General features: G+C 37.2%; 1 pseudogene; it reads right to left on the bottom strand.

Moving 5' to 3' along the window:
* Window positions 1-8,620: 8,620 nt before the first annotated feature.
* On the bottom strand, window positions 8,621-10,353 carry LOC130022674 (protein Red-like; annotated as a pseudogene).
* Between the last annotated feature and the right edge of the window lie 586 nt (window positions 10,354-10,939).

Raw genomic sequence — 10,939 nt, 5'->3', positions numbered from 1 at the left:
GAGTAAAGACCTCAATATTAGACCTGAATCCACAAGGTATATGGAAGAAAATGTAGGCAAAACCCTCTGTGACATTTAAGTTCAAGGAATCTTTAAAGATGAAATACCACTCATTAAGCAAGTGGAAACAAAAATAAACAAATGGGAATACATGAAAATAAGAAGCTTCTGCACCTCAAAAGAAACAATATCTAAGATAAAGAGACAGCTCATGGAATGGGAAAAATTATTTACCCAATATCCATCTGATAAAAGGTTAATACCAAAGATATATTGGACATTGGTAGTACCTTACAAGAAAAAAATGCAACACAACCCCATCAAAAAATGGAGAGGAAATGAACAAAAAATTCCTCAAAGAAGAAATTCAAATGGCCAAAGGCACATGAAAAAATGGTCTACATCATTTACATCACTAATAATCAAGGAGATGCAAATCAAAACGACAATGAGTTATGACCTCATACCACAGAGACTGATAAACATTAAAAAAAAGTGTTGGTGCAGATGTGGAGTGAAAGGGACTCTCCTTCATTGTTGGTGAGAATGCCATCTGATCCAATCATCTTGGAAAACAGAATGTACAGTCAATTTAAAATTTTTTAAATGATTAAAAAAGAACAACAAGTGAAAACTGAACTCCTATTTTACTCAGCAATACCACTTCTGGGAATATATCTTAGGTGCCAAAAAACATAAAGCAGAAACATCATCTGCACTTGTAGGTTCATTGCAGCACTTTTTACAGTATCCAGAATCTGGAAACAATCCAAGGTCCTGATGGACCTATCACATCTTCCAGAAAGGCAATGGAGAAGATTATTCACGATATTCTACTTAGATCTCTTTGATAGCAATGTCTATATGCCCACATACCAAATTCCGCAGAATAGATATGTCATTCCCAACATTCTCTCTTCCGAAATCCAACACCCCATTTCTTTGGCAAAGAAGTGTACAGCACCTGGTCCAGACAAGGTCAGACCAGAATACCTGAATAACCTGCCACCAGTACTCATCAATACACTGGCTCGGTTCTTCTTATGCTACCTATCTGAATATGAGTTTCTGTTCCAATGGAAAACCAGCAGGACCGTTCTGTTGTACAAGAAGGGAGACATCCATGACACTGGAAACTATCACCCAATTTGCCTGTCATTTACAAGCTGTTCACTCAAGTCATCCAGAATAGAATAGACAAATTTCATACCTTATTTTTCATACTAGCTATATAGTATTCCACTCTGTGCATGTACCATAGTTTCTTTGTCCAGTCATCTGATCTCAGGCACTCAGGTTGTTTCCAGATTCTGGCTATTGTGAATAGTGCTGCAATGAACACAGACGTGCAGATAGTGTTTCTGCTTGGAAAGTATCATGCTGAGTGAAATGAATCAGAAGGACAGATATAGAATGACTGCATTCATTTGTGGGATATAAAAGAAACAGTATGAAACTAATATTCAAGGCCAGGGAAAATAGCCTAAGAGGACTGGTCAATGGTTGCAAATTGCCACAGGGGTATGGGAGGTTGGAGGATAGTTAAGATATAGGAAAGGTCCACTATTACAACATTAGTTGGAAATGGTCACTCTGTACAAGAAATGATTGCTGTAAATAGGAAAAGCAATATACATGATAATCTTTCAACATCTGCATTGAAAACCAATGCAGATGCCTAAAATGAGAGAGAGAAAGAGAGAAAGATAGAGTAGAGGTGTTTGCCGTAGAGGCAGGTGGGGTTGGGGGTGGTTTGGTGGGGGTGGGAGGGACTCTGGGGACATTGGTGCTTGGAAATAACACTGGTGGAGGAATGGGTGTTGGAACATTGTATGGCTGAACCCTAATCATGGACATCTGTGTAATGCTTTATCTCATGATGATTCAGTAAAATAAATTAAACAAATTTATAAAAAAGTATAGGTCTGAAAGCATTTCTTTCAATGTCTAATGAGATTCCCCTATGTGAGAACATGAAGTGGCCTCTTTGAGACCCACTTATTTCTCTTGTTTAAGGTCTATACTGGGATAGGAACAGTGTCTCATAAGATGCTCTTCAATATTTTACCTGAGAAAGAAATCTCATATCTGTATATTATTATAATTTGTTGTTTTAGTACAGCTAAAAAATGGAATCAATGACTGGTCTTTGAACATAATCAAATCATATTAGCAGCTATCCCCCGTGACTATTAAGAAAAAAAGATTATAAAAAGAATTTTTATTTCCCTCGAGATGAAAGTTTGTATTGCTTAATGTTTAATTATTTCCCTCTTGGTGACAACTACAGACTGGTGTTTGTACAGAATACTCGTGTTTGATCAAACTCAAACAATTTAAGCACTAAGTGGTAATCTCTTTACAGTACTTTCTGGAACGCTCCACTCATTTTGTGACAAACAAGGTAAAAATTAAGATATAATTTTCACAGTCACTGCAAGTAGACATGAGTATCTTTAAACTGTATTTCAGTGGGGGAAAAAAGGTGGCTGTGAGACACTGTAATGCTCAGTGAATACTTCTGACTCTGCACTCAGAAATTACTCCTGGCGACTCAGAAATTACTCTTGGAGACCAAAAGGGATGTCAGGGATTGAACTCAAATTAGGTGTGTGCAAGACAAGTGTCCTACCCACTGTACTATTGCTCTGGTCCCTACATTTTATTTTTTAATTAAATTTTTATTGAACCACTGGATTATAAAGTTTCAAAGATACTTACAATTAAATTTCAGATGAATATTTTTCTAATACCAATCCGTTCATCAGTGTCCACTACAGTCCACCAATGACTTCAGTTTCCCTACCCCTGGCCCTCCAGCCTGCAAACACTTTCCCCATTATCCTAGTTTTCCCTTCCTTAACTAATCCCTTTTAACCATACCCTAATGCTAAGCTTCCTACTGAAGTACAGTTCTCCTGCTCTTTCTTTCTATTGCCATTGGGAATTTAATTTCCCCTTGAAACTTCTTTATTTAAAAAGTTTTAATTTATAAAGTAGTTCACAATATTAGATTATATTTAATATTTGAACATCATCCCACCACAATCACACCTTCTCACCACCATATTTCAGATGTTTCAATCACGAAAGTGAAGCTTCTTTATATCCCACAAATGGGATAGATGATTATCAGTCTGTTCCTCTCTGACTAATTTGACTGAACATAATACTCTCCAGATCCTTCCACGTTGCAGCAAATTACGTGACTATCTTTTCTTATGTCTGCATAGTATTCCATTGTGTATATGTTCCAGTTTCTTTATCCAATCATCTATCTCTGGGCATTTGAATTGTCTCCATATTTTGCCTCCTTATTTTGGGTATTATATAGAGAACTGCAATGAATATAGGAATACAGATGTCTTTTATGCATTGTGCTATTGGGTCCCTGAGGTGTATTCCCAGCAGTGGAATTGAGGGTCATAAAAACAATGACCCTGATTTCTCTCTAACATCATGCTAAAAGTCAAAATGAATTAAAGACCTAGATATCAGAGCTGAATCTATAAACTACATAGTGGAAAACAGAACTCTCCAGGACATTGAAACTAGAGGCATATTTAAGGATGAAATGCCACTAACCAAGCAAGTACAAGCAAAGAAAGCAAATATATCTACATTAACCTAAGAAGCTTGGGCTGGAGCGATAGCACAGTGGTAGGGCATTTGTCTTGCATGCGGCTGGCCCGGCCAAGCTGGGTTCAATTCCTTCACCTCTCCCGGAGAGCCCGGCTAGCTACTGAGAGTATCTCGCCCACACAGCAAAGCCTGGCAAGCTACCCATGACATATTCAATATGCCAAACACAGTAACAGCAAGTCTCAAAATGGAGACGTTACCGGGCCTGGTCAAGCAAATCGATGAACAATGGGAGGACAGTGCTACAGTGCTAAACTAAGAAGCTTATGAATATCAAAGGAAATGATGACCAGAATACAAAGACAGCCCATGGATGGGAGAAATTATTTATTCACCACTCATTCAACAATTGCCTGCTCGAGGCAATCGACAAATAACAGGATGGTCGTGGGCGTGATCGTGATCATTCAACAAAGGGTACATAAAGGTATATCAAGGTACATAAAGCACTGGCATAACTCTATAAGAAACATCCAACCCTTTAAAAAAATGAGAAACGAGATGAACAGAAACTTCTTCAAAGGATACAAATGGCCATGAAAAATATGAAAAAATGCTCTATATTAATAATCACCAAGAATGCAAATAAAAATGACAATGAAATATAACCTTACACCACAGGTATTGGCACCCATCAAAAAGAATAACCACAAGCAGTATTGGTGAGGATGTGGGGAAAAAGTCATCCTTATGCATTGCTGTTGGGGAATGCTGACTAGTCCACGTTTTCAAAACTCAATAATGGACATTTCTCAAAGTAGTGTGAATTTAGTTGCCTTTCTTTTTCATGTTTTGAAAGTGCTAGTGATCAAACTTTGGGCCTCATTCATAAAACAAGTGCTCTACCACTGATTTACATCACTGGCACAGACTGGCTCATTTGAAGCCAGAGAACCTTCTCCAGAGAGTCATTGGTTGTGCTTGCTGCTTCTCCAGAGTCTTTGGTTTCTGAAATCAGTGAATGTCTGAACTCAGGAGAGCTCTGGATCTTGATTTTGCATTAGGGTGATGACTTAAAATAATTTTTCTCTAGACCAATACCCTTCCCAACATGCTTCATTTATCATAAACAATTTTCCTTTCCCTTGAGTTTTTCTACAATGTATGTTCATACAGAATTGGGTACAGGATGAATATGGATGAGTAATATAGGCCATAATCGTGTCCTTAGAATAGTATTATTTAATTTCCAAATCACAAGAGACTATATTTAGTTAGGAACCAGAAACTAGGACAATTATTGTTGTAAAATAGGAAAAACAAAGAGTCAATTTTATAAAATGAAGATAAAGAACCTTACTTTGGAACAACAGAAACTGAACTGAGATTCAAATGTTTCAAATGTGCCAGTGCTATCACTTCTTTCTGGTCCCCAGCTGTTCATTTCTATCACTTCAGGAAGCGGTAGTTTTGAAAGGTTCTTGTTTCTCCTGTGGAAGAAATATAATTTGTATTTTTCTCCTTTTGATTCTCAGTTCTCTGTCAACTCAGTTAAGATTAAGGATTTGAATCTGCTACATGATTTGAATCTGAGCTTGTGACTATAATGGATATTTAGGATCTCATGTGAGAGTAACTTTTAATCTCTTTTGGGGAGTAGGGGGGCCACACCCAGCAGATCACAGGGCTCAGAGTGTCTCTGCACTCAGAATATTTGATCTTATATGAAAAGGGGAAAGGAATATTATTTATGATGATTATTTATCGCTCATTGGAGCCAATGATGAAAATAGGGCTAGCTGCAGCAAGACAAGTGCCTTATCGTACATTTTCTTCCTGGTTTGTTTGATTGGCAAAGAATCAAAGTGCCCTTTCTCCATTCATTGTTATTTCTGAATAATATATTTTGTATCAAATTAATGGCATATGAAATAAATGGGTACCTCGAGCTTTGCAAGCTTCTATAGCAAATAATTATACATAATAAAGGATGACTTTGGGAACCTCTAACAAAAACCAGTCAGCCTGAGATTATGACTATCTTCTCAAGTGAAAAACCGTTCTGGTTGCTTGCCAGGTTTTGCCGTGTGGGCTAGATACTCTAGGTAGCCTGCCTGGCTCTCCGAGAGGAGCAGAAGAATCGAATCTGGGTCGGCTGTGTGCAAGGCAAACTCCCTACACGCTGTGCTATAGCTCCAGCCCATTGTATTGATGTAGTTTTCTTAAATTAATTGGTTTAGAGATTCTGCCATTAAACAAAGATTTAAATTTTGTTAAAAGCTTTTATTCACTGAGATGCTCCTTTGATTTTCTATTTATTTTGTTTTCATGTTTGACTGTTGAACAATTCTTGCATTTTGTGAATAAATTCCACTTAATCATGCTGAAAATCCACTGCTTCAGTTGAATTCAGTTTGCTAACCATTGATGATTTTCACATTTCACAGGGAATCTTGATCCTCAATTTTCTTTCATTTCTTGTGACTTTTTTATGACCCTGATTCTGGGATAATGAAGGCAAAATGAAGACATTACATGTTACCTTCTCTTAAAATTTTTGGAAAAGTATTTTTTCCAGCTTACGGTAGACACTCCAGTAAGGCAATACAGTTAAGAATTTTTTCCCATCAGTAAGTATTTGGTTACTTATTTTATATCCTTACTAGTCATAGGCATGCTTAGAATTTATATTTCTTTCTGTCGCTATGAATTCCTAACTTTATCTGTGTAAACCAATATGTTGACATTTAAATTTTCAAGCAGTTTTTCAATCCATTTCTGGTCTGTTTTCTATTTTGATAATATGAATTTTCTCTATTTTTGGTTAATCTATAAAGCTAAAAGTTTACTAAATATGTTTACTTTTTAAAATGAACCAACTTTTGGTTTTATCATTTCTCACTATTGTCTTACTATTCTTCATTCCATGTATCTCAGTGCTAATTTTTATTTTGCTTGTGCTTTTCATTAATATAACTTTGGACTTCATTTTCCTTTTATACCTAGTTCCTCATGTTATAAAATTATTTTTATTACTTGAATTATTTCTTATATTTTAAGATGTGTTTATATATAATTTTCTCCCTTATTTATATCATAAGGTTTGGTATGTTTCACTTTAAATTTTTTCTTTAATTATTTTATAATTTCCATTGTTATTCCTGATGGAGAATTTATTTTTAGTCATGTTTATCAACTAAATTGGTGTTTCATTTTTATTATTACATTGTAGGTAAATATGGCTTCAGTAGTGCTATCATTTATGGTTTTGAAGTACCCAGTTATAGCATGCCACCACCTCCAAAGTGCCTAAAACATGCCACCATATCCTCAGTCCACTTATTTATTCTCCCTACCACCACCTCAAACATGATATTGATAATCTTGGTTTCATAATCTTAGATCAATAGTTTGCCATCATTGCATCTTAGATCAATAGTTTGCCATCTTAGATCAATCTTAGATCAATAGTTTGCCATCATTGCAAAAGTATTGTATTCCATTCTTTTTTTTTTTTTGAGAAATCTCCAGGCTGTTTTTCACAGGGGCTGAAATTGTCAACATTCATCCACAATCCCAAGTACTAGTTGTTTCCCTTTTTTTGACTTGGGCATGAAATGATCTCTATTGCTATTTTGATTAAGTTCTTCTGATAATTGGTGATTATAATACCTTTTCATATTTTCATACTGGTCATTGGAAGAAGTGTCTGCTCATTGCCTCTCCCCATTTTTTTGTATGGGTTATTGGCTTATTGGTGCTGAGATTTGTGAGTGCTTTATACATCATGTAATATTAGTATATCTATAGAGTAGGGTTAAAAATTTTAGAAGGGCTTATTTTTATTTTAAATGATTTTATTTTTCATTAAAAACTTTTAAATTTAAGGTAGCCCCATTTGTCTGTTTTAGGTTTTCTTATATTTGCCAAAAGATTCAAACCATGAGAACACCTCTGAAGTAATATCACGGAGAATTCTGTATAAGTTTTTCTCAAAAACTATATGTGCATCCTAGTCTAAATTCAAGGTTTTCAATACACTCTGAATTAATTTTTGTGCACAGTTGTAGTTTATTTTTTTTATTTTGTGCTAGGAGCCAAAAGGTCAGTACAGCCTGACATGTAATTTGGAAACTAATTTCTTCTTGAAAAAATGTTAAAATACGTTGTGTAAGTTTCTGAGCTATGCCCAAGATAACTGCCATGAGCCCGCTGTTAGGTCTCACACCCTGACTCACTGAAAATCTGCATGCTTTGTTAATTCCCCATTTTGTACACTTCCTCATGTAATCAATTATAAAAAAGCTAGCTTGGGAGAAATAAATTTGGAGTTTGATCAGAGTCTTGTCTTGTTCACATTCTTCTGTCTCTCTCTCTTTTTCCCACTTGTGCACCCTTTCCTGGTTATCCACGTTGACTAGTCACGCGGGTCAGGGCAATTTTGTATATTTATTTTTTTTATACATATGACTATCCAGTTTTCCTGGAACCATTTGTTTAAGAGACTTTCCTTGTTTAGATTCATTTGATTCCTAGGTATATGGTGATTTTGTACCATATTTTAAAAGAGTAGACATTTTGGTTTATGTTCCAAGTCACTTTTAAGAGACAGAAATGCAAAATATTTTGCATATGGATCGTCTGTTAGATTGCTGAATTGGTCTATTATTTATAAGATTTTTATTTATTTATTTATTTATTTATTTATTTATTGTGAGGGCTACTTCTGGAGGTGTTCAGACTTCATTAAGGCCACAACCAGCAGTGCTGGGGGAAAAGACAGGCAATGCAAAGCCAGGGACTGATCCCTGTGCCTCACACATGCACACCATGTGCCCTGCCACTTGGGCCCCAGGATAACCAATTTTAATGGAGCCAAATGATTACACAGTAAAAGTTTATAAAACATTCACCAAAAAAAAAAAACCCACTTAGCGACTTTTCTGGGAATTGAAGAAAGAGCAATGGGACACACATACTTGGAGAGATTCTTTTTTTTCCCCCCCTTGGAGAGATTCTTTCTGTACATCAATGGAGATCAGTATTTTGGTCTTTTGACCTCAACCCCATGAACTTCCATCTTCTTCCTCTTCTCAGTGATTGCACTAATTTTCCACTGACGATCAAGTTCTGCCTTGTGTTGGTTTCCTTAAAGCGCCTAGTTTTCTGCCCTTCAGATATCTTGATGCCATACTGGAATGCGGCTTTAGGAAAAGCCTCTTTGTTTTTCATATATTCACTGTATTCCTCTTGGGTATCAAAGTCCCATCGGCCTAAGGGCCCCTTCTTGTTACCCTGTCCATTTTGCTGTAATCCACCTCCTCATCACTGTCCACAGCCATATCATCCATCGTGGCTGGGTAGCACTCGGCATAACTGTTGGACATCCCGAAGAAATCGCCAAGCTGCTTCTTGTCCTCTGGCTTCTTTAGCGATTCAGTGCCTTCCCAGCCAGTGGAACCAGAAAATTGTTCATTGATGGACTTGATCAAATCCTTGGCAGATGCAGGTCCTTTGTCAACATCAATGGGTTCATCATCCACTTTTGGCTTCTCGAAGTAGCCGTGTCTCTTTTTCTCCTCCTCTCTCTCACGGTCCCGCTCCCGTTCTCGCTCCCTTTCCCTCTCCTGCTCTCTGTCCCTGTCTCTGTCCCTTTCATGATCACGCTCCTGTTCTCGATATCTTTCCCGCTCCTTGTACCATGGTGTCTTGGTTGTGGAAGGTACATAATCCCCAGTGTCTTCAAATATATTCATGTCGGCCTCGGGAGGCTTCTTCTCTTCCAGCTTCCTTTTTTTTTCTTTTTTTTTCTTTCTTTTTGAGCCTCTTGTTACGGGTACCCTGCCTCAAATAGGAAAGAATCTGTGTGAGCTTGCTGATGACAATGTCATTTGTTGTCAGTGTGGTCTGTGCCTCCATGGTGGGGCAATCAGCCTTGCTGCGGATAAGAGTGGTGGGGACGTCCGTGTCTGCATACTCATCATCCAGGTCCACCACATAGGCCCTGCGGCCCGGCAGAAACAGCTCATTCCGTTCATATGCTTTGCTCTTGAAGAGCATATGGTAAACATTGCGGCCTAAACGTGTTTTAAATTCAATTTTACTTTCAGGGTCCTCATCTTTCTTGGTTTCCTTCTGGGGCTTTTCATTCAGTTCCTCCTCTTTCTCCTTGCTGGCAAACTCAGCTCGTACCTTCTGAAGCAGAGCAAAATCCAAGCCTTTCACCAAACGAGTATGTTCCATGTCACCACCCAAGAACTTGGACTCCTGGATCAACTGTCTTCTTTTCCCAGCAGCTGATTTGTCTGCCTCAGCAGTGGGGCCCAGGGCCCTGTAGTTTGCCGTAGTGCTGATCAGCTCAGTTTCCTCATAATCTTTGTTCACACTATCTCTTCGTTCCTTGGCCCAGTCCCGGTACTTCTCTGTTACTTCTCGCTCTCTCTCAATTTCTTGCTGGCGAAGCTTTGCATAATAACTTTCAATTTTTCTCCTCCGTGCAGCAGGATCCTCACCCTCGTTATATTCCCTTGCCATCTCATGATGACGTGATTTAGAGGACGGTGCAGAGGTAGGTGCAGCCCTTGGGGTCATGAGAAGTTTTCTGAAATCTTCATTGGTGAGCTTAGATTGGTGGAAGGAGTGAGGATCATCCGCATCGTGGCCATCTCGGGCCAAAGGATTAGAAAACGGCTCACTATCTCGCTCCTGCATTTTGTCCACATCCTTTTACCACCAGCAGGAACTCAGGAACCAACAACAGCACGGCAACAACAGAGCTTTTCCACAAGGCCTCTAAGATTTTTTTAAAAGTTTCTCAGGGTTTTTATTTACATTATCATGTCATCTGCAAATGGTAATAGTATAACTTATTCTTTTTTATTTTGGTGACCTTCATTTTTTTCTTGCTTGATTGCTATGACAGAACGTCCAGTGTAGATGTAGATGAACATCACTGTTTGTGCTTGATCTCACATTGAAGACTTTCAATTCTTTTTCTCCGGCTATAGGTTTGTTGTACGTGGACATTACTATCTTAAGGTAGATTCTCAATATTTGACTATCAAGGTACATTTTCACTATTTTTAAGGGCTTTATCATGAATAAATATTGAATATAGGAAAAACCTTTTTCTATATTCAATATTTTTATCTTTTCTTTTGTTGATATTAATCAATTTATTAATATTTTCAATTAATTTATTATTTAAATTATATTTATTTTGAAATGCTTAAATTAATTATTGAAAATAATTTGCATATCATAAAACATTTTATCAACATTGGAAAGAATCCTGCTTGATTATGGTATATATATGATTATGGTATTTATATACGATTATGGTATATATATTATATAT

The sequence above is a fragment of the Sorex fumeus genome, unplaced genomic scaffold (genome assembly GCF_029834395.1).
Source record: "Sorex fumeus unplaced genomic scaffold, SorFum_2.1 ptg000020l, whole genome shotgun sequence".
Classification (NCBI taxonomy): domain Eukaryota; kingdom Metazoa; phylum Chordata; class Mammalia; order Eulipotyphla; family Soricidae; genus Sorex; species Sorex fumeus.
Note: the sequence above shows the minus strand (reverse complement) of the source record. Positions and strands in the feature narration are given on the sequence as shown.